General features: G+C 44.6%; 1 pseudogene; it reads left to right on the top strand.

The window, feature by feature from the left end:
- Positions 1 to 5,405: 5,405 nt before the first annotated feature.
- Positions 5,406 to 21,042, top strand: LOC132360193 (small integral membrane protein 12-like; annotated as a pseudogene).
- Positions 21,043 to 23,706: the final 2,664 nt, after the last annotated feature.

Raw genomic sequence — 23,706 nt, 5'->3', positions numbered from 1 at the left:
CTGGAGGCCTCCAGGTGCTGGTGACCAGCACCCAGGGAACCTGACTCTGTTCCCAGCCAGGCCCCGATTTCCTCAGTGGCAGGACAGGCAGACCCTGACAAGAACCTGGAAAAAGGGAAAGAATGAGTGTAAACCTCAGAGGTACCTTACTGAGCGTTTTATCTAATTTAATTTTCCCAAAGATAAGCATTATTCCCATTTTACAGCTGTGCAAACTGAGGCTCGGAGAGATCAGTCCCTGACCAGAAGCTACTCAGCTGGTGTCTGCCTCCCAAAGCCTGTACTTTGTGGGGCGGGGTGGGAAATCTGGTTCTGGTGCAAGGATGCTGGTGCAAAGCAGGTATCTGAGGGGTTTCTTATGCATGGCCTTTGTGCCAGGTGCTGTGCTAAGCGCTTTATTTAGCTGCATTATCTCATTTATCCTCACGAAACCCTGAGAGGTTTGTGCTATTATGATGGCCCATGCTTTACAAATGAGGGATGGTGGCTTCTGCAGTTTCCGGACCTTGAAGAAGCCACAGGGCAGCTGCTGAACCTAGAAGCACCCTGAAGCCTGAGCCCAGAGCTTAGCTGTCTGCTTGCTGCTCACCAAAATATGGGGCTCGAAGAAGGAGTAGCAGGAGCAGCTGGCACCTCTCTGCACCCACCCCCAGGTGAGGGACTGGCCAGTGCTCGGTCAGGGATGCAATGGTGGGTGACACACCGTCCCGTGTGGGTGACACATTGGCAAAGCTGTGTGAGTCAAAGGCTAGAATGAACTGTGTGACAATGCCCACGCCACATGCTTTGACACAAGACGTGGAAACCAGCCAGCAGTGACCTTCTCAACTTAGTTACATCCATTACAGAGTCATTCAACTCCACAGTATAAAATTCTCTAATCTGTCTAAACTAATGGTTCTAGGTAATGCACCCTCTTCTACCAGACCTGTTCTTTTGGGGTACCTTCAATGGTCTCGGGGCTGGTCCATCAGTTGCCTTGTGGGTGTGGATGCACTGCTGTTGATTAGGACCTGGTGAGGGACCCAGAGCCTCTGGCCAAGGACGCACCTTCCAGCGTCAGGAGAAGGAGGAGAGGCTCTCACCCTTGCAAGTGTCTTCGAGCTATTAAATCTCGGGGTCTTTCTGGTGTGTTGGTGAACCCTAATGTGTTGGTCCTCAGGCTGATTGGTGCCCACACCTGTTGACCTGTCGGTTGACATATGTGCAAATTTTGAAAACCCTCTTGTTGATCTTGATGTGTATGTGTGTTGGGGGAAGGGTTGTGTTAACTGGAAGGTTTAGTTTAGAAAGATTCAATCATTTGATATCATTGTGTTGAATAAGTCTGTAGCTAAAGAGTCTGGTTGCCGGCACTGGGCACGGGCCACTCTCCTGGGTCGGTTCTGATAAACCACTATGACCAGATCAGGGCTGTTACAGTAATTCAACCAGGAGCCCATTAGATGGGGCGGCTCTAACACCCTGGTAGCCCCCGTAAGCAAACTGAAAGCTAAGCCAGGCCAATGCTCTAGAATCTGAGGAAATGAAACTGATGAACAACCAAAATCACACACAGCCAACGAGGCTTTCCCAAGTCAGGCAGCCTCTTAGGCTATAACCAATCAAGTCATTGCTTTGCTTAGCGTCGCCGTCTTCTCTGTGAAAACCTTGCCCTAGCTCCTGCTGGGAGGGTGCTCCCAACCAGCTTTGGTTTGGGGCTGCCTGATTTGAATTGACATATGCTCAGACAAACTCTTGAAAAATTTTAACCTGCCTCAGTTTACCTTTCCACAGGGCTCTGAGTCAATAGTCCCATATGCCAGGGGCTCTCAGTGCAAACACTATTGGCCTGGGTAATTCTTTGTAAGATGTGTAGCAGCCTCCCTGGCCTCTACCTACCAGATTCCAGGAGCACACCGCACCCCATCCCCCAGCGGTGACAACCAAAAATATCCCCAGATGTTGCAAATGTCCCCTGAGGGCAAAATCACTCTAGTTCTGAACCACAGGTATATGCAAATGCTCTATGCCTGTCCTCCAGAAATTCACTTTAAACTGGCAAGGATTTGAGGTACAAGCATCTCATGTAGAGGATTTTAGAACTGGAGGCCTGTGGTAATTTCTGGGGGCTGCCTTAACAGAGTACTACAAACGATGGCTGAAAACAACAGGAATTTATCGTCTAACAGCTGTGGAGGCTGGAAGTCTGAAATCAAAGTGTTTCAGGGCCAGGCTCCTGCTGAGGGCTCTAGGGGAGGGTCCTGCTTCACCTCTTCTGGCTTCGGGTGGTGGCCAGCAACACTTGGTGTTCCTTGGCTTGTAGACACATCACTCCAATTTCTGTCTCTGTCCCCCTGTGCCCTTCTCCCCTGTACGTGTCTCTTCTCTTCCTGTAAGGACACCAGTCATATTGGATTAAGTCTCATCCTACTCAGTACGATCTCATCTTAACTAATTACATCTGCAACAATCCAACTTCCAAGAAAGTGGAATCTAAAAAAAATGACACAAATGAACTTATTTATAGAACAGAAACAGATCCACAGATATAGAAAACAAACTTATGGTTACCAAAGAGGAAAGCAGGGAGGAGGGATAAATTAGGAGTCTGGGATTAGCAGATATATACTACTATCTCTAAAACAGACAAACAGCAAGATCCTACTGTATTGCACAGGGAACTATATTCAATATCTTGTAATAACCTATAATGGAAAAGAATCTGAAAAAGAATACACACACGTATGTATTCTTTATATACATATTTATGTATAACTGAATCACTTTGCTGTACACCTGAAACGAACACGACATTGTAAATCAACTATACTTCAATTAAAAAAAAAATAGTGGTATTCTGAGTTTCTAGAAAGGACATGAATTGGGGAGAGCAGTATTTAACTCAGTACAAGGCCTTGAAGAGACAACGGAGTCTCTCCCTATCATTGCAGTGGGGAAACCGAGGCTGGAAAAATCAGGTTACTTCTCCCAGGTCCCAGTGCCAGACAGAGTGCCCAGCTAGGACCAGTGCCAGGATTCCTGACACCACATACAGCCTGCAAGCGTATACGGAACAGCTGGGACCAAAGTCCTGACCACGGGTCCACAGCTAGCCCACTGCCCAGGTGCCGGGGTCCCGCCCACACCCCTGCACATCCCAACCTCAGGGGGCTTCCTGGGATAGCCTCTCACCGTCCCCTCCAGCCCTGGCCTTGTCAGGAATCTCTCCCTTCTTCCTACTGCCAGTCGGACCCAGTCACCAAAGGAGACAAGCCTTGTTGGTTAATTTTTTTTCCCCTTCAGAAAAATAAATTCATAAATGGTGCTTGGCAAGCTGTTTACTACCTGGCTTTAATGGCCTGTTTATTACCTTGAGCCTCTGTCTGTTAACACGCCCCCCTCATCATTTTCCCTCATTAACTGTCAATTTGGAGGCCAGTTTTGGCATTAACCATGCCTGGGCCTAAATGGCTGCGGACAGTTGATTTTATGACCGAGGCTTGTCCTGGAAACGCGGGACCTGTCATCAAAGGAGGGCCGCAAACCGAGGGGTCCCGGCAGCAGGCAGTGGGGTGGGGGTGGGGGCTGGCAAAAAGCGAGGCAGGTGTGGATTTGGGGGCCTGATTCACAGGGGTACCTGGGCTCCAAAGACGAACGGCCTTTCTTCGGCAGCTGAGGGATAGGAGCATATTTAGAAGGAAGTTCATTTTTGAAAAGAGATCAGGAAGAATCTCTGATCTGGAAAAACTGCCCTCTTATGAAGGCAGAAAAGCAAACACCTCTTTGGAAAAGAACGCCGACAGGTCAGCACTGGTGCTGAGACCCATCTCAGGCTTCCCATCCATGCTGTTCCCAGCCTTGCTGGGAGCACAGGATACAGGGATGAAGGAGAGCTGGCCCTCAACCCAAGAGCTCCTGTCCAAGGAGGAGAGATGGAAGCATCCACAGGTCATGACAAGCCATGAGCCAGGGGAGCCCAGGGGAGCTCAGGGCCTGGGGGGTGCCGAGCAGGGGGTGGGCGGTGAACTCCTCAGGGCCGGTCAGAGATGGTTGTGCAGAGGGGCTGACGTGAGCCTCGAAGGATGGGTCATCACAGGCAAAGAGAAATGTGGAGATATGGGAGAACGTTGGGATGAGGGCAGCATCACCTAGATGCTTAAAACCCTCCATGGGCGGAGAGTACCATCCAAATATCGAGGCATGGGTCACAGCATTCCCTGCCACGCTCTCCTGTCACCCCCTGAGTTCCAGCCACACCATCTGTAGTGGGTTGAACAGTGTGTCCCCACAACTCAGAACCGGAACCTCAGAATGTGACCTTATTTGGAAATACAATAAGTCCCCTACAAACAAACGAGTTCCGTTTCAAGAGCACATTCTTAAGTCCAACAAAGGTAGCCTAGGTACCCAACTAACACAATCGGTTATACAGTACTGTACTGTAATAGGTTTATAATACTTTTCACACAAATAATACATAAAAACAGACACAAAAAATAAAAACAACATTTTTAATCTCACAGTACAGTACTTTGAAAAGCACAGTAGTACAGCACAACAGCTGGCACACAGGGGCTGGCATCGAGTGAACAGGCAAGAAGAGTTACTGACTGGTGGAGGGAGAGGAGGTGGGAGACGGTAGAGCTGAAGGATCGTCAGCAATAGGAGACGGAGGGCAAGCTGCAATGTCACTCACGCCTGACATTAATGGAACGCACGTTCGCATCTTTGAAAGTTCGCAACCGGAAAGTTCGTACGTAGGGGACTTACTGTAAGGTCTTTGCAGATGTGATTCGCGAAGATGAGGTCTTATTGGAGTAGGGTGGACCTCAAATCCAATGACTCGTGTCCTTATAAAAACAAAAGAGGACACACAGAGACACAGGAAGAAGGCCTTATGACAAAAGAGGCAGAGGTTGGAGTAACACACCTACAAACCGAGGACCACGAAGGGCTGCTGGCAACCACTGGAAGATAAGAAGAGGCGAAGAAGTGTCCTTCCCAGAACCTGCAGAGGGAACAGGGCCCTGCTGACACCTTGGTTTCAGATTTACAGCCTCCAGAATGGTGAGAGAATACATTTCTGTGTTTTAAGCCACCCAGTTTGTGGCGCTTTGTTACAGCGGCCCTAGGAGAGCAGATACCATCCTTCCCTTACACAGCTCCAGTCCTACAGGAAGCCTGTTTCTCAGGGCCCTTCCAAACCTTCTTTACTGTTCAAAGACCTGGCCAAGGAGCTCTGGGCTAGCAGGGCAAGCTGAACACATACTTCTAATTTCAATTCCTTAAAAAAAATCCCACCAGGTTTCAGTAAAGGGATTTTTAAAGAGGACAGTTCCACAAGGATGGGAGGAAAGGAGAGGAGAAAACCAGGAAAGCCTGGGTCTCCCTGCACTCATCTGGCTGGCTGTCCCACTGGCCCGATGCGCGACCTCCACGGGGGGCCTCCGGAGCGGGTTTTTCAGCGCATCATCCGTCAAGGTCCTGTGTCACATGGCGGCCCCTCCAGGTGCCCCATGGGGGTGCCCGCACCCCGACTTGCCCTCCAGGGAGCTCACAGGGAAGCTGAAGTGAGCGTGCCCCAGAGTCTGTGCCCAGCGCTCAGCTCGCAGCAAGCACGTCGCCTTTCTTTGCATCACCAGGTTCAAAACTAAACAATACGTTGGGGAGATACCTACACAGGTGGTAAAGCTAAACTCGAGTTGGATAAAAAAATCTTCGGGCGTAGGGGAGGGAGGTGGGCACAGCTGAGAACTGCACACGGCACCTCGAAAGCAGCCCTTCTCCAGCTCCGAGGTACATGCAAGTCACCTGGTTCCGCAGGTCTGGGAGGGGCCGGGGAGGCTGCCCTTCCAGCTGGCCCCCAGGTGAGGCTGATGCTGGTCGGGGATCACGCTGAACACCAAGGCTCTGAGTTACTGGTAATACTCAAGTTTCTCAGCCCGAGTAGGAGGAAATGGGTGTGCATTTTCTTTAAACTAGGTGTATACATTTTATGCTCTTGAGTACATTTGCCATGTCTCAGAATTAAAAAAACAAAAACAAAAACAAAAAGCAAAAAATAACCTTCTCCTAGAAGCCCTCCTTACCCTTTTCAGACCATGCAAGTCACACCTGTGCTCCTGGGGCACTTCCTCCAGGGGTTACAAAACCCCAGCCTCTACAGGGACCAGGCAGGTGACATTTCCCCACTGAGGCCACATGTCTCAAACACGCCAGTCACAAAGAGAGGACTAATTGTCACTGAGAGGAATGTGCGCTCCGGACTGCCAGATCTAGCTTTTCAAGAGAAGCTGGATATTCAGATTTTTGTGTAGAATCGGATTTTTTTCCCCAAGACATCATGGGCTGGAAGGGTTCTGTGTATTGTTGAGGCTCTGACCCAGATCATGATTGATCTGTTCATACGACCCCAAAGCACATGCGGGGTCCTTGGCAAAGGGGCTCGTCTGTAATCTGGATGGTCCTGTCATCAACAAGAACAATAATAAAAGCAAGCTCTTAGGCGGCAGTTACTCCGTGCCAGGCACGCCTCCGATTGCTTTACATGTGTTAACTCATTTAATCCTCACAAATTGTGTGCCAGGCACTGTGCTAAGCCCTTTAGATATTTTTATCTGATAGAATCCTTGCAAAAATGTTCTGAAGCTCGTGTTGGTCCCCATTTTACATGTGAGAACAGTTGAATCTCAGAGCAGTCACTTGCCTCAGGTTCCAAAGCTGGGAGGTGGTACGGCTTGAGCCCTGGATGTCAGCCCAGGGTCACCTTTCTAACCTCTGTGCCAAGTTACACACAACCACTCAGCACAACCACTGTGCTCAGCTGACTGACAGGTCTATGGAGAATGTGTGACTCCTACTCCAACAAGCCTTATGACCTTGGGCGAGGTGCACAACCTCTCTCTAGCTTCAGTTTTCACATCTGCAAAATGGGCTGAACAATAGTACCTGCCTGGGTCCTAGGGATGAAATGGAGATTAAATTGGAGAAAATATGCACTGTATTTAGCTCAGACCCTGGGCTCAGTGCTGGCCAAACGGCAGCAAGTTTCATTATTGTGATCATCTATTTTATTGATGTTAATTTTTAGCACGAGCATAGTCTGTAATTCCTAACCGGTCCCTTCCATCTATACGAGCTCTAACGTCTGTGTGCACCATGATGCATTCGCTCGAAACTCAACCGGAGTTTATCCAAATCAATATATCCAGGGAAACTTCTGGTTAAATGTTGATGGAAAGTGAAAAGGCAAAATTGTGGAGAAGGGGAGCAGCAAAGAGGGAAGCGGGAGGAAAGAGCTGAAACTGAAGCAGATGTGTTGCTGGGTTTCCCAAGGGAGAAGGAGCCCACGGAACTTGGCTGAGTGCCTACTGTGTACCAGGCTTCAGGCTACCCAAATGACAAAGGTCATATCTCATCACATCCTGGGGGGAAGGTGTTGCCACCCCACATTTATAGGAGAGAAATCTGATGCTTAGTGTTCCCAACCTGCCTGAGGTCACCCTGCTGGTCCCAGGCATGAATGCCCCTCTGTCTGACCATCTCAGCTTGCAGGCTGGACTGCTGGGAGTTTGGAAACTCTTCTGCCATGGTGCCCATGGTGCTCATTTGCCACTTCTTCTCATCTTTTGTCCTTGAGGGCTCCTAGCTCCCAGTAAGACCCAGCTCCAGAAGCTGATAACTCATCACTGGGAAGGGATCTTCCCCACACTCCCCTCCATTCCCTTGCCATTGATAAAAATCACCCTTTGTTTCTAAAATACTTTGCCCATATGTTAATGTCATTAATTTCATTACTCTAGAAGGCAATAAAAAAAGTTTTTATTTTCCTGTTTACAAAACAGTTTTGCTTATCTCACAGAAGCCACCCAGTAACACCCTGTCCTCGCCTGACTCTCCTCTTCAGTCTGCTGCCTGCAGCCTCTTGGGGAGGTAGAGTTTGCTTGTCTCCACTTCCTCAAAGTAGAAGGGACGCATTTCTTCAAGTAAGAGGACTCCTGTAAAACCTGGTTTTTTAGCTTTCTCCTAGCACAAAACTCAGAGACCACCAAAAAGCAGAAGTACCACTCTGCTTATACCTCGGGGGATGGGAGGATCCCTTTTTAATATCAAAATTGTTTCTGTAAGGTTGTTTGTTTTTTCTCATTGGATTACAGGAATTGTATCCTGGATGGTAATCCTTTGTTTGTTAAAGTGTGGCCATTGTCTTCTTCCAGTTTGTGGTTTGTTTATTGAAGGGGAATTCGAACAACAGTTCTTGATTTTACTGAAGTCGTATTTACCAGTCTTTCCTCTGATTGTCCTTCTTAAATCTCGATTAGAAAATACCTCCTTACCTGGAGGTCATGAGAATATTCTCCTCTATTATCCTTTAAAAGTTTTTAAACTGTATCTTTCTTATGTACACCTTTATCTGGATCTAGTTTTTGTAAGTGACAGGGTGGGGTAAGGACCCATTTTTGTTTTTTCTCCCCATGGAAACCAGTGAGTGGCCCCAGCATCTTCTACAGACTAGTTCTTCCTCTTGCTGGTGGCCTGAAATGCTGCTGCAGTCAGTCAGATATCAGGTTACCAAACGTGCTGGGGTTTGTTTCTGAGTTTTTTATTCTGCTTCACTGGTCAGTTTCTCTGTGCCAATAACACACTGCTATAATTCCCATAGCTTAATAATAAATCTCCACATCTTCTGGGCAAATCGCCCCACTTCATGCTTCTTCAGGAATGTCTTGGCTATTCTTGGGCCTTTGTTCTTCCATATAAATCTTAGAATCAGCTTGTTCAGTTCCTTTAAAAATCCAGTTGGGATTTTGATTGGCATTGTATTAAGTCTATGGCTCAATTTGGGGATATTTGAGACCTTCAACATATCAAGTCTTCCTGGCCATGAACTGAAAATATTTATCTTTTTATTTATGAACTCTTTAATGATTTTCTCTAATAGTATATGTCTTTTTCTATAAAAGTCTTCCATATTTAAAAAATAATTATCTGTAGGTGCCTCATACCTTTTCTTCTGTTGCTATTATAAATAAATCAGGGCTTCCCTGGTGGCGCAGTGGTTAAGAATCCACCTGCCAATGCAAGGGACACGGGTTCGAGCCCTGGTCCTGAAAGATCCCACATGCCACAGAGCAACTAAACCCGTGTGCCACAACTACTGAGCCTGCGCTCTAGAGCCCATGAGCCACAACTACTGAGCCCGCGAGCCACAACTACTGAGCTCGTGTGCTACAACTACTGAAGCCCGCGTGCCTAGAGCCCATGCTCCACAACAAGGGAAGCCACTGCAATGAGAAGCCCGCGCACTGCAACAAAAGGTAGCCCCCGCTTGCCGCAACTAGAGAAAGCCCACGCACAGCAACAAAGACCCAACGCAGCCAAAAATAAATAAATAAAATAAATAAATTTATTAAATAAATAAAATCATTTTTGAAACATTTTCTTTTTTTCTAAGTTAATATATTTTCTTTTTTTATTAAATTAGTTTTTTAGTTTTTTTATTTTTCATACAATTTTTAAAGGTTACTTTCCATTTACAGTTATTACAAAATATTGGCTGTCTTCCCCGTGTTGTACAGTACATCCTTGAGCCTGTCTTCCACCCAATAGTTTGTACCTCCCGCTCCCCCACCCCTGTATTTCCTCCTCTCCCCTCCCCACTGGTAACCACTAGTTTGTTCTCCGTGAGTCTGCTTCTTTTTGTTATACTCACTAGTTTGCTGTATCTTCAGATTCCACATCTAAGTGCGATCATACAGTGTTTGTCTTTCTCTGTCGGACTTATGCCACTTGGCGTAATGCCCTCCAAGTGAAACTGCATTTTCTAATTGCTTGTTATTGGTGTACAGAAATGGAATTCATTTTTCTATTATTGACTTTATATCTACTTTGCTGAACTCTCATTAATCTTAATAATTTGTAGATTCTTTTTTGTTTCCTATGTAAATAATCATATCATCTATGAATAAGGACAGTTTTATTTCTTTTTTTCCAATCATTATATATTTGACATGTTTTTCTTGCCTTATGGTGCTAATTAGGACCTCTGGGGCAGTAAGGGGGATAGAATGTACTCTTGCCTTCTCTCTAATTTCTAAGGAAAAGGTTCAAATTTACCACCATTGAGACTGGTGATTTGGGTACCTACCTTTATCTTGTCAAGGAAGCTTTTGTCCACTTCTATTTTGGTAAATATTTTTGTGTTTGTGTAACTGATTGATTACAAGTGGGTGTTAAATTTTCTGAAGTCTTATTTCTACACATACTGGGATAATTAATTTACTTCTATCTGTTAAAGTAGTGAATATTTGTAATTTTTTCCCAATATTAAATCACCTTTGAATTTTGGGGATTAAACCCAACTTAGCTCTCATGCATTATCTTTTTTAGGTATTGCCAGATTTCACTTTGGTAATATTTTAGATAAGACTTTTGCATTCACGTTAATGAATGAGATTGACTTATAATATTCCTTTCTCATACTGTCCCTGAATGATTTTGAAATCAAGGTTACATTACCACCATAGAATGGGCTAGGCATTTTTTGTTAATCTCTGGAAGATTCTGTGTAAGATTGGAATGAGCTTGAAAGATTGGTTGAACACCCCTGTTTAAAAAAAAAAAAAAAATCTGGGAAGATAGTTAACCTCTTATTCATTTTTTAAATGGTTATAAGAAAATTTGGGCTTTTTAATCCTTTCTGAATCAATTTTGGAGTTATATTTAAGCATTCCAATTTTTGGCAAAAAGACTTGTATAAAATTTTATTAAATCTTCATTGTAGCTATAGTTTTGATCTATTTTAATTCCTAATACTGTTATGTGTGCATATCTTTTTAAATCAGTCTTACCAGAAGTTTGTCTACCTTATTAATCTTTCCAAAGAACCAATATTTAGCCTAGTTGATTTGCTCTGTTACATCTTTTTTCTTTCCTATTTCATTAATTTCTGATCTTTCTTTATTGTCTCCTCCTTTCTACTTTCTCTGGGGGTATTCTGTTGTTCTTTTTAGTTTACACATTTTCAGCTTTTCCTTTATTCTAATATATTACTGAAAGATTATTATGGATTTCTCCTTAAAGTATCACACTTGCTGCTTAACATTGACATGTAGTATTTTCAGAATCATTCAACTCAAATTATTTCAAAATTTACATTATTTTTTTCATTCATGACTCATTTTGAAGTGTGCTTTTAAATTTCCAAACACAAAGGATTACTAAAATTTGTCTTTGCATTATCTATATCTGCTTTCTTAATTCCATTGTGATTAGAGGATATATGATGATACTTGTATGATAATGATTATTTTAAATATAATGACAAATGTTTTGTGGTTTAATAAAGTCTATATATTTCAACCATGTTTTCTGACCACAATGCAATTAAACTAGAAATCAATTTGAAAAAATGGTAAGGAATCTTAAAACACAAGTGTCCAGGGACTTCCCTGGTGGCACAGTGGTTAAGAATCTGCCTGCCAATGCAGGGGACATGGGTTTGAGCCCTGGTCCAGGAAGATCCCACATGCCACGGAGCAACTAAGCCCATGCACCACAACTACTGAGCCTGTGCTCTAGAGCCCGCAAGCCACAACTACTGAAGCCCATGTGTCTAGAACCCATGCTCTGCAACAAGAGAAGCCACTGCAGTGAGAAGCACGCGCACCGCAACGAAGAGTAGCCCCCACTCAACACAACTAGAGAAAGCCTGTGGGCAGCAACGAAGACCCAACACAGCCAAAAATAAATAAATAAAAAACAAATTAAATAAATTTATTAAAACACAGGTGTCCACATTTCTTGAGAAGAATGAGTACTATTTAATGTTGGGAGAGTCCTATATATGTCCATTAAATCATGGTTGTCAGCCTCTTCAATAAGTGGTGCTGGGAAAACTGGACAGCTACATGTAAAAGAATGAAATTAGAACACTCCCTAACACCATACACAAAAATAAACTCAAAATGGATTAAAGACCTAAATGTAAGGCCAGATACTATCAAACTCTTAGAGGAAAACATAGGCAGAACACTCTATGACATAAATCACAGCAAGATCCTTTTTGACCCACCTCCTAGAGAAATGGAAATAAAAACAAAAATAAACAAATGGGACCTAATGAAACTTAAAAGCTTTTGCACAGCAAAGGAAACCACAAGCAAGACGAAGAGACAACCCTCAGAATGGGAGAAAATATTTGCAAATGAAGCAACTGACAAACGATTAATCTCCAAAATTTACAAGCAGCTCATGCAGCTCAATATCAAAAAAACAAACAACCCAATCTAAAAATGGGCAGAAGACCTGAATAGGCATTTCTCCAAAGAAGATATACAGATTGCCAACAAACACATGAAAGAATGCTCAACATCAGTAACCATTAGAGAAATGCAAATCAAAACTACAATGAGATATCATCTCACACCGGTCAGAATGGCCATCATCAAAAAATCTACAAACAATAAATGCTGGAGAGGGTGTGGAGAAAAGGGAACCCTCTTGCACTGTTGGTGGGAATGTAAATTGATACAGCCACTATGGAGAACAGTATGGAGGTTCCTTAAAAAACTAAAAATAGAACTACCATATGACCCAGCAATCCCACTACTGGGCATATACCCTGAGAAAACCATAATTCAAAAAGAGTCATTTACCACAATGTTCATTGCAGCTCTATTTACAATAGCCAGGACACGGAAGCAATCTAAGTGTCCACTGACAGATGAATGGATAAAGAAGATATGGCACATACATACAATGGAATATTACTCAGCCATAAAAAGAAATGAAATTGAGTTATTTGTAGTGAGGTGGATGGACCTAGAGTCTGTCATACAGAGTGAAGTAAGTCAGAAAGAGAAAGACAAATACCATATGCTAACACATATATATGGAATCTAAAAAAACAAATGGTCATGAAGAACCTAGGGGCAAGACGGGAATAAAGACGCAGACCTACTAGAGAATGGACTTGAGGACATGGGGAGGGGGAAGGGTAAACTGGGACAAAGTGAAAGAGTGGCATGGACATATATACACTGTCAAATGTAAAACAGATAGCTAGTGGGAAGGTGCCGCATAGCACAGGGAGATCAGCTCGGTGCTTTGTGACCACCTAGAGGGGTGGGATAGGGAGGGTGGGAGGGAGGGAGACGCCAGAGGGAAGAGATATGGGGATATATGCATATGTAGAGCTGATTCACTTTGTTATAAAGCAGAAACTAACACACCATTGTAAAGCAATTATACTCCAATAAAGATGTTAAAACAAACAAACCAACAAAAAAAACAAGGCAAAAATGCAATTAAAAAAAAAATGAGGTAAAAAAATAGGTTAGAAAAAAATGATCCCCAAATATCAAAAAAAATTGTTTTTTAAATAAAAATTAAAAAAAGAAAAAGAAAAATACAATAGAGATACTTCTCTGTTTTCACATTTTTTAAAAAGTTCTTATATTTTCTTTCATATACCTATTCTAGAGAGGCAGTATTTTTCAGTGAAGCACAACTTTTGGAAGTTATTTAAATTGTAATTTCTCTGGGATTTGAAAAGAATTGTGCTCATCCTAGCAATTGGTATGCATAAAAGCTTTTTGGTAGTTTCAAAAAAAAATCATGGCTGTCAGCTGTAATTCAAATATTCTATGTCTTTACTAATTTTTTGTCTGTTTGACATTTCAATAATTAACAAAAATGTGTTGAAATCTTCTACTATCATGATATATCCATTTCTCCCTGTAGCTATTTTCAATTTTTGTTTCATATTTTTGAGGCTTTATAAAATGAATGCAAGTTTACAACTGTCTTATCTTATTGGTGAATTGAACTTCTTATCATTATATGTTGATCCTCTGTATCTTTAATTTTGCATTTTTTTTCTTAAAATTATTTTGATTTGATATTCGTTGTTATTTGTCTGGTGTATTTATTATCCTCTTTTTATTTACAACCTTTCTTTGTTTATAGTTTCATCTGTTTCTTGTAATTAATATATGGCTAAATTTAAAAAAATTTAATCTGACAATCATTGTCTTTTAACTGGTGGTGGTTTAGTCCCCTTACATTTATTGCTGTTATTGAAATAACTGGATTTGTTTGCATCATTTGACTTTGCATTTTGCTACGTTTATTTTTTTCTTTTCTTCCCTGTCTTTAGTGATCCAAGGCTCAATATAGATCCTGGGGTTCAGCTCCCTCGCCTTTCTAAGAGCCCAAAATTTAGTTTCTCATTGGTGGTGCCAATATAGGTCTTTGACCTCAGGACAACCCTGCCTTATAGTTATTGCTCAATTTACTCACTTACTATTTACCATTCCTTGCTTTGGTTTCAGCCCTCTGACATTTATATATTTGCTTATTTACTTTCTTGCTTATTTATTTATAATGACCCTTAACAATTCCCTTTTTTCTGATAAGCTCATCAATGCACTAAAATGTATGTTTGCTATAATTTGGCCAGGATCTAATTGGGATACGAGTGCCATAATGCCAAATTTTCACACTTTGCAGTCTTTCCTGTATTTCCTTAATGTAGAAGTAGTTATGGGCCCCAAAAGATGAGAGTCTGAACCTCCACGTGGGCCCCAGAAAGGACCCACTAGGTAAGCCTTTAATATGTGCCCACGTATAAGTGCGACTATTTTCCAAACGGCTCTGGGAAAACAGTGTGTTGAGGGAAAGACACATTCCTTCATCCCTGTTTCTGAAAAAATTAGTGTTTTTTTTATTCCATCTTATTTCAGTCAGTCAATAGTTAGTTACTATATATAAAACTACTGGAGCAGTGGTCCCCAACCTTTTTGGCAGCAGGGACGAGTTCTGTGGAAGACAATTTTTCCAGGGGGGTTGGGGAGAGGGGGATGGCTCAGGCGGTAATTGGAGCGATGGGGAGCAGCAGAGGAAGCTTTGCTTGCCAGCCCACCACTCACCTCCCGCTGTGCGGCCCTGTACTGGAGTGTGAGGACCATGAAGATTTTAGGGGTCCTCACATCCATTCAGTGTAAACAGTGCTGATCTCTGCATGTTGGGCCTGTGGGTGATGTTTACTATCTTCTGTTGATTTTCTGTGTTTCTTGAGTTCCTGCTGTGAGCATGTATTCATTTCATGATTACAGGGAAAAGTTATTTTCCAAAGGGGTCCTCATACTTCAAAGAGTTGGGAACCACTGCTTTGAATCATGATTTAGCGCATTAGAGCAAGAAAAGCAAATTCAAAGGCTGATGGGGCCAGGCCTGGGGTGGGAATGAGGAAGCCGGCCAGTTGGTTTTAGAGCCACCAGATCAAATGGGAGCAAACGTGAGTCAGCCCCAGCCAATTTTGCCCTGTAATAATGCAGGCCTGATATCGTCAGATCTTTTGGTTAAGTGCAAATAGATATGTACATTTATTTGAAATCATAAGAGATTTGTAAATGCTGGCAACTAATTCCAAATAATGTTTCCACATGGTGCAGTTCAAACCAGCCATCTGTGTAGACTGGATATGGCTCCTGGGTGGCTTCTCTATATCCCGTTTTAGGATCTGGTCTCTTTATCTCTCTCACCACCACGTGCAAATTCCACAGTCACTAAGATCAAGTCCAGCTCTGAAACATTGCTGAAATAGGAGGACCACACCAAAAAAATAAAAGTCCATCTTCGGTTCAGATTATGGGCCAGCTCTCCATCCACCCTAGTTTCAATCACATTAAAGCAGTCAGCAAGTTTGTCTGTTCATCCATCCACCCATCCATCCATCCGTCCATCCATCCATCCATCCATCCATTCATCCATGTATTCCTTCAGACAACTATCTTATGGACATCTACCAGATGTCAAGTACTGTCCCAAATGATGGAGAGAGAACACGGAACGAGACTAGGCCCTTTGGGAGTGTATTACTTTCTGGGGGAGGAAATTGACAATTACAAGCAAATAATGTGATTTCAGATGGTGAGAAGTGCTATCTAAAAACAGGGTAAGACAGGATAACAGGCCGGAGTTGTGGGGAGAGAGGAGGATGAAGAGGTGACAGTGTTGGCAAGTGTGGTCAGGAAAGACCTTTCATAAGTGGTGTTTGAATAAGACCTGCTTGCTGATAAAGGGGCAGCTGTGCAAACAGTGGGACTGAACTTAGCTTCTAGGAACAACAAGTGCAAAGGCCTAGAGACCAGAGTGGAAAGATCTAGATTTGTTAGAGTAAACTTGTTAATACTCTTCCTGAGCACCTACCCAATGTGACCCTCCTCCCTAACTCCACTATCAAGGGTTTCCGTCCTGTGTTATCTCTTACACTTAGGCTGTGGGCAAGGCCCTTTTCCACTGGTCCATCCCACGGGACTGGGGCAAGGCCCTTCTCCACTGGTCCATCCCACGGGACTGGGGCAAGGCCCTTCTCCACTGGTCCATCCCACGGGACTGGGGCAAGGCCCTTCTCCACTGGTCCATCCCACGGGACTGGGGCAAGGCCCTTCTCCACTGGTCCATCCCACGGGACTGGGGCAAGGCCCTTCTCCACTGGTCCATCCCACAGGACTGGTTTCTGGGAACCTGGTTCCCAGGAAGAAGATGGAGCTTCAGTTCTGGCTCTTCCACCCCCAGCTAAGACCCAGGGCACTTTTGTGGTCTCCTCCTCTTTATCATCCATTAGCTATCTCCCCTGAGAGGGGCCCACCTTTGCCAAAGGGCCTCCTTCCTGCTCCTACAGAGCAGAACCAGTTCACGCCTTCCTCATGCCATTTGATAAAAGCCCAGCCTCCCTTAACCTTTCCACGCCCTTCACAGTCCACCCACCCTCCAACCCCAACCACGCCCTGCCCTCTCCCCCCCACACCCTTTCAACCTGGCCCAGTCCCCAAACTCCCAGGGCCCCTTTCTGCTATTTGACCTCCACACGAGTGGATGGATTTTTCCCTCAGAAATGTCATCTCTACCTCTCCTTGACTCTTACATGTGCAAGACATCACTCAAATGTCCACTCACCTGAGAAGGAAGCTACTTCATCCATCCTTCCTGGATATCGGGTCCATACGGTGGTCCTGATGCTGAGTGTCATCTCCCATCTGCCTCACCATGGACCTTGTCCCATCTTCCGGTCTCGCCCTCAAGTCCTATCTGTCTCCCACGGGCCTCTCCCTGGCTCCCACTTCTCCACGCTCCTCTACCCTTTTCTTGTCGCCTCTTCTAATCGTTCTTTCCTCCCACAGTTCCAGGCTCGACTACTCAGTTCAGGAAATGCTTATAGGGTGAACAGCTGTCGAATAATCAAGTCCCTAGACACATCCAGGCACTCAGAATGGTCCACCGTTGAGCTAGGAGTCAGGCCATCTCAGGGAATGCTGCTTCTTCCCAGCATCGCTCATATGCATTTAACATGAGTACAGCACTGTCGGCATTGGTCCTCATCTACACTTGCTCAGTGATTTGTTCAATATAAATAGAGTGCTGACACTTGCAGGGAGTGCTTACTACCTGCCAAGCGTTCTGTCTGGAACTGGCAACCCTTCTGTGTTGAATGGGTTGAATGGATGGATGGATGAATGACTGCATGATACTCCATAAAGCACTTTACACAGATCACTATCTTTCATTTTCAAAACAACCCTAAGAGACAGGTTCCCTAGTCAAATCCCATTTTACAGTTTAGGAAACATTAAGGCTTAAAGTCATTAAATGATTTGCCCAACGTTCACAAAGCTAGTAAGTGGCAGGGCTGGGATTCGAACCCACCACTGTCTTGTTTCATGGTCTAATTCTGTGCTGTTCTACGTGGGGGCCACCAGCCATTTATAGCAACTCTCTCCTGATCCAGGATGGAAATCAGGGTTTCACACTGCATTTAGCTGTCACGTGTCCTTAGTTACCACTAATCTGGAACAATTCCTTAGCCTGCCCTCCTCTTTCATGATACTGGCATTTTTTAAGGTCAGAGAGTAGCTGTTGCCTAAAGTGTTCCACCATCTGGATTTGTCTGATTGTCCTCATTATTAGATTCAAATTAAAAATGTTTTGCAAATACACTACATGAACAATGCTGTATCCCTCCCACTGCATCCCGTAGCAGGGTGGTAGGATCAGTCGGTCCTGTCCCAGTGGGGGTAACTGCAGTCACTGATTGAGGGGGTATCTACTAGATTTTCTCCTTTTTGATTGTTAAGAAATCTCTGATCTCTTTTTGTAATTGAGTAGTAGTTTTGAGTCTGTATACATATCATGTTTCCTAATAATTTTCACCCAGAGATTTTAACATCCATCGGTGACTTTTGCCCTGAATTAATTTTTATGAGAACAGTTGCAAATTATGTTTAAAGATGTAAAAGAGGTGGGTGGGGGGAACACAGGTGAAGGCTTGAGTTTGCTTGAAATAAAGGCCTGGAAAACGTTGCCCCACTGTATTGAGAATTTTAATCGGCAAAGCATGGCTTGGGAGGAGAGTACAAAGACAACCAAGATGTGGTCCCTGCCACCAGAGCAGCTCATGATCAGATGGGAGAGACAAAGCAGACACAGCACAGATGACACACATTGCACAAACATACACACACACACACATACATACAGGAAAGGAGTGGCAGTGAAATGTGAAGTCAGGGCTTCAGAGGGAATACAGCCACCTGGAGGTATCTGCCAGAGCCTGAGTTCTGCCCAGCTTGCTGGCACCGTGTAGGGGAAGATTCCCCCATCCCCAATGTTATGAGTTGATGTGTCCCTCCCGAATTCATATACTGAAGTCTTGACCCCCAGGACCACAGAATGTGACCTTATTTTGAGACAGGGTCTTTATAGAGGAAATCAAATCTTTGACTTGATTAATGAGGCCAGTAGGATGGGCCTTCATCCAAAACGACTGGTGTCCTTATTAAAAAGGGGGAATTTGGACACAGACACACATACAGAAGGAAGATGCGTGAAGACATACGGAGAACATCATCAATAACCCAAGGACGCCTGAGGCTGTTGGATGCTGGGAGAAAGGTCTGCAACAGACTGTCCTTCACAATCTCAGAAGGAGCCAATCCTGCCAACACCTTGACTTTGGACTTCTGGCCTCCAGAACTGTGAGTCGATAAAGTTCTGTGGTTTAAGTCACCCAGTTTGTGGCACTTTATTACAGCAACGCTAGGAAACTAATACACCCACCATGGGTGTAACAACCTTGTGTTCCTGGGCTGCAAATCACGAAGGAAGGGGCTGGGGCTGAGAGTCTGACGCTTGAGGTCATAGCCAGATTCTATACTTAGTAGCTACATGAGCTTAGGAAAGTCTTTCCCCAGTCTCAATTTCTGCATTTGTCACCAGAAGGGAGTGACACTGATGTCTTCATGAAACTCCTGCAGAGACGGTGCCTGCATTCCACCGTGGTGGTCCCGGCGACAGGCCCATATGGGCTGGTCCAGCCCTTTGTTGGTCATAGGACTCCTTCTCGGGATGCCCTCACCCGAGTTTCACTCTGCTGGGTGTGGGGCATTCTTATTCCCTTTCACACTCAAAGACAGCCCGGATGGGGCAGAACAAGATGACACAAGTCAGTTACCCAAAATGTCCAGGCGCTGCTTCAGTGGTGAATGGGGCTTGCTTACCTTTCTGAGAGGTCACATGGTCCACTGTGCGCCAGGTGTGATGGGCCTCGCCTGTCACTGTCATGGCCTAGGCTGTGTCCCTGAACGCGGAACATCACAGAAACCTTCCTGGTGTCACCAGCCCACTGTGGAAGGGATCTCCCCTTCTGCTCAATTTCTCAGCTCTGAATCACTCCTCTGGGGTCTTGGTTGCCTTCTGTCCTAAGCCAGGAGGTAGTTAAGGAGGGCAGAGTGGAGGGGCTCTGAATCACTCCTCTCTCTGGGGTCTTGGTTGCCTTCTGTCCTAAGCCAGGAGGTAGTTAAGGAGGGCAGAGTGGAGGGACTCTGAATCACTCCTCTCTCTGGGGCCCTGGTTGCCTTCTGTCCTAAGCCAGGAGGTAGTTAAGGAGGGCAGAGTGGAGGGGCTCTGAATCACTCCTCTCTCTGGGGCCCTGGTTGCCTTCTGTCCTAAGCCAGGAGGTAGTTAAGGAGGGCAGAGTGGAGGGGCTCTGAATCACTCCTCTCTCTGGGGCCCTGGTTGCCTTCTGTCCTGAGCCAGGAGGTAGTTAAGGAGGGCAGAGTGGAGGGGCTCGCCCTGGAGTCACGCTGTCTGAGTCTGGATCCTGGCTTTGCCCTGAACAAACTGTGTGACCAGGAAGCTTCCTCAGCCTCTCTGTGCCTGGGTCCTAGGCTGGTGGTGAGGACTGGATGGGGCCTGGCGCATAATGATCACTCAATAAATGTCAGCTGTTTTTGTTAGCACTTCACTTATATGCTTAATCTCCTTCCACTTGCCTTTGGGAGCCAGGATTTTGGTGTAGGAACAAGGAGATAGAAATCTGAGTTTAAAAAGGTTAAATATAGCCTGAATTTGGAATACAGGATCAGTACAAACTCATGACTTATTTTATCTTTAAAAAATTTTTTGTATTTTATTAAAACTGTTAACTCTAGATCCACTGAAAAGGACTCGGAACGATATCCAGTCAGTATAAATGAGCATCCCCAGTACCCAGAATATGGTCTCTAAATGCTGTCTCTCACTTAAAGAAACCAGAAATGGAGGGTTCCAGGTGTCGGGCAGGAAATGAACAAGATGATTCCGGAACATCTTGTCATACAAGAGGGCAAGGCAGCTGTGAAAGACTAATGGGGCCGGGTGGGAGGGGACCCCGCGCTGTGCCTGTGTGGTGCTCCAGGGCGCGTGCAGGGTGGAGGGCGGGGCGGACGGATAAGTCTGCGCTGCAGCAGATGTCCTACGGCCTGTGCTTTGGACCGTGGTGCGCACGCATGCTCCCTGTGTCACATTCCCGTGGCCTTCGTGGTCTGGGCCGTGCGCCACCACCTGGAATGGTTCATCAGGAGAAAGGATCCCCAGGCTCTGGAGGCGCAGAAGAGCATCTCAGAGTGCGGGCAGGATCGCAAGCTGGATGAGCTCCTAGACCAGGACCACAGCCAGGTGGTGGGCCTTGGGGACACGCTGGAAGCTGTCCTGAACCGAAACCACCCCAAAGAAGAATGAATTGAACACAGAAGAATCAATGGACGCAGGGCCCTATGGGTCCTTGCATGAGCCGTGACTGATCCTGTCACTATCTCCACCCAGCCCCAGACCCACGTCTGATGTGCTTCATTGCTTCTTCTGGTCCCTCCTGCACCACACAACCCCACACGCACACTGTCGTTCCTCCACAGCCAAGCAGACACGCGGGCAGCTGAGGAGCCGGTGAAGGGGAAGGCCGGTGAACGTTCTGGCCCAGAGGCTGCATCTGCTGGACGGTGGCTACCACGCTCAGGCTGGGAGCGGCTGGGACTGGGGGACGCCTTTAGGAGGGATACCCGCATGTCTTGTTCCAGTTTGCACTGGGGAGAATTCAAAAATCTACCTGGCTCCCTTAACTAGAAAGAAAGAGAAAGAAAGGGAGGAAGGGAGGAAGGGAGGAAGGGAGGAAGGAAAGGGAAGAAAAACTACTGTGGCTCTGTCAACTTGGGACTCAGGAGGAAAGATTCGCATTCACAAAAGATGGAAAATGAGAGCCTAATAAGAAAATGAATTTCACTCTACTGAAACACATAAAATAAATTTAAATCCATGAATTTGTGACACTCAGAGGAAAGGGGGGGAAAAAAAGAACTCATTGGGTCTCTCTTGGAGTATAACTAGGGAACCGCCTCATTAGCCTGAAAACTGGTGAATAAAGGTTAAAAACCACATAAATGTTCATCACTGAAGGGAATGCAAGATGATACAACCACTTTGGAAATCATTTTTGGCACTATTAAGAACCCACAGAATGAGAGAATATGTTTGCAAATCACATATCTAATAAGGGACCTGTGTCCAGAATATATAAAGAATTCTTAAAATTCAACGACAACAGTACAAACAACCTGATTTAAAAATGCGCAAAGGATTCAAATAGATATTTCTCCAAGGAAAATATACAAATGGCCAATAAGCACATAAAAAAACACTCACCACCATTAGTCATTAGGAAAATGCAAATCAGAAGTACAATAAGGTACCACTTCACACCACTAGGATAGTTACAATTAACCAAGACAGACACTAACAAGTGCTGGTGAGGATGGGGAAGAATTGGGACCCTCATACATTGTTGGTGGGAATATAAAATGGTACAGCCACTTTGGAAACAGTCTGGCATTTCCTTAAATGGTTAAATATAAAGTTGCCACATGACCCAGGAATTCTACTCCTGGGTTTTCACTTCTCTTGGGTATACATCTATGTCCACACGAAGACTTGTACACAAACATTCATGGCAGCATTAGTCAAAATAGTCAAAAGATGAAAATGACCCAAATGTCCATCAACTGACCAATGGATAAAAAAATGTGGTCTATCCATACAATGGAATATTAGTCAGCCTTAAAAAGGAATGAGGTACCGACATATGTTACAATGTAGAGAAACCTTGAAAACATGCTAAGTGAAAGAAGCCAGACACAAAAGATCACATATCGTATGACTCCATATATATGAAATGTCCAGAATAGGCAAATCCATAAAAATAGAAAGTAGATTAGTGTCTGCCAGGGGCTTTGGGGAGAGAATGATAGTGACTGCTAATGGGCATGCAATCTCTTTATGGAATAATGAAAATGTTTTGAAATTAGATGGTGTTGATGGTTATGCAATCTTGGGAATATACTAAAAATCAATGAAGTGTACACTTTAAAAGGGTAAACTTTATGGGATGTGAATTATATCTTGATAAAGCAATTTTTAAAAATTGTCTTTAAAGAAGCCCCAAGGGCATTATTTAAAAAGTAACCTTGAAAAAAACCCCTTAAGCTATTTGTGCCTCAGTTTCCTCACCTATCAATTGGGGTAATAATAATAATACCTACCTCTGAGGGCTGTTAGGAGGATTAAATGAGAATATAAAAGCAAAGCCTCTGGCAAATGCTGTTTGTTCAAATGCCCAATAAATGGCAGCTTTTACTAACACCATGGTTCATATCAGACCCTGGTCCTGGGGGACCAGGACCATGTGGGAGTGAAAGTAGACCAGTTCCTTCCCTGGAGGACCTTATAGGAGTAGGATAGAAAAATGTGAATATGTAGTGAGCAGAAAATGCCATGTGACACATGCTAAAGTGGGGATGGGAGCTCCCAGGCATAGCAAAGGGAGGGCTCGGTAACTCATCTGAGCAAACTGATGTACAAGCAGAGGGCAGGTGGCTCAAGAATAGTAACCGTACAGTGTGTTTCTCTTAACCAAAGGCGCCATCCAACGTCAGATGCACCATTATTTCATGTGTACAAAGAAAGATAAATGTTTTGCCAATTTAATTATGGCTCACCATAGGCGTAAGTCAACCCTAACATCGGATGCATTAGAATATAGATAACAGAAAAAGCGCATCTTAGGATTGATGAACTACAGTAAATGCCAAGCACTTAATCTGAGTGGACTCTTAACCCGACAGCAATTCTGGGAGATGCATAGTCATTGAGGTCAATGGAAACTAATTCTAAGACCCATCAGGCCCCCAGTGGTGGTCCCTAACTCTGACTTCACTGTAGACCTAAGCCTGACCCTTGAGTGGAACCTGTAAGGCTAACCTGAAAGGCAGCCTTAGCCTTCAGGCTGACACCAACACCATTGTCAGCCGGCACTCTACCCCAGCTCTAGCAGGTGTGTCTTTATTCCCATTTTAA

The sequence above is a fragment of the Balaenoptera ricei genome, chromosome 2 (genome assembly GCF_028023285.1).
Source record: "Balaenoptera ricei isolate mBalRic1 chromosome 2, mBalRic1.hap2, whole genome shotgun sequence".
Taxonomy (NCBI): domain Eukaryota; kingdom Metazoa; phylum Chordata; class Mammalia; order Artiodactyla; family Balaenopteridae; genus Balaenoptera; species Balaenoptera ricei.
This window is presented reverse-complemented; position numbering and strand designations above follow the sequence as displayed.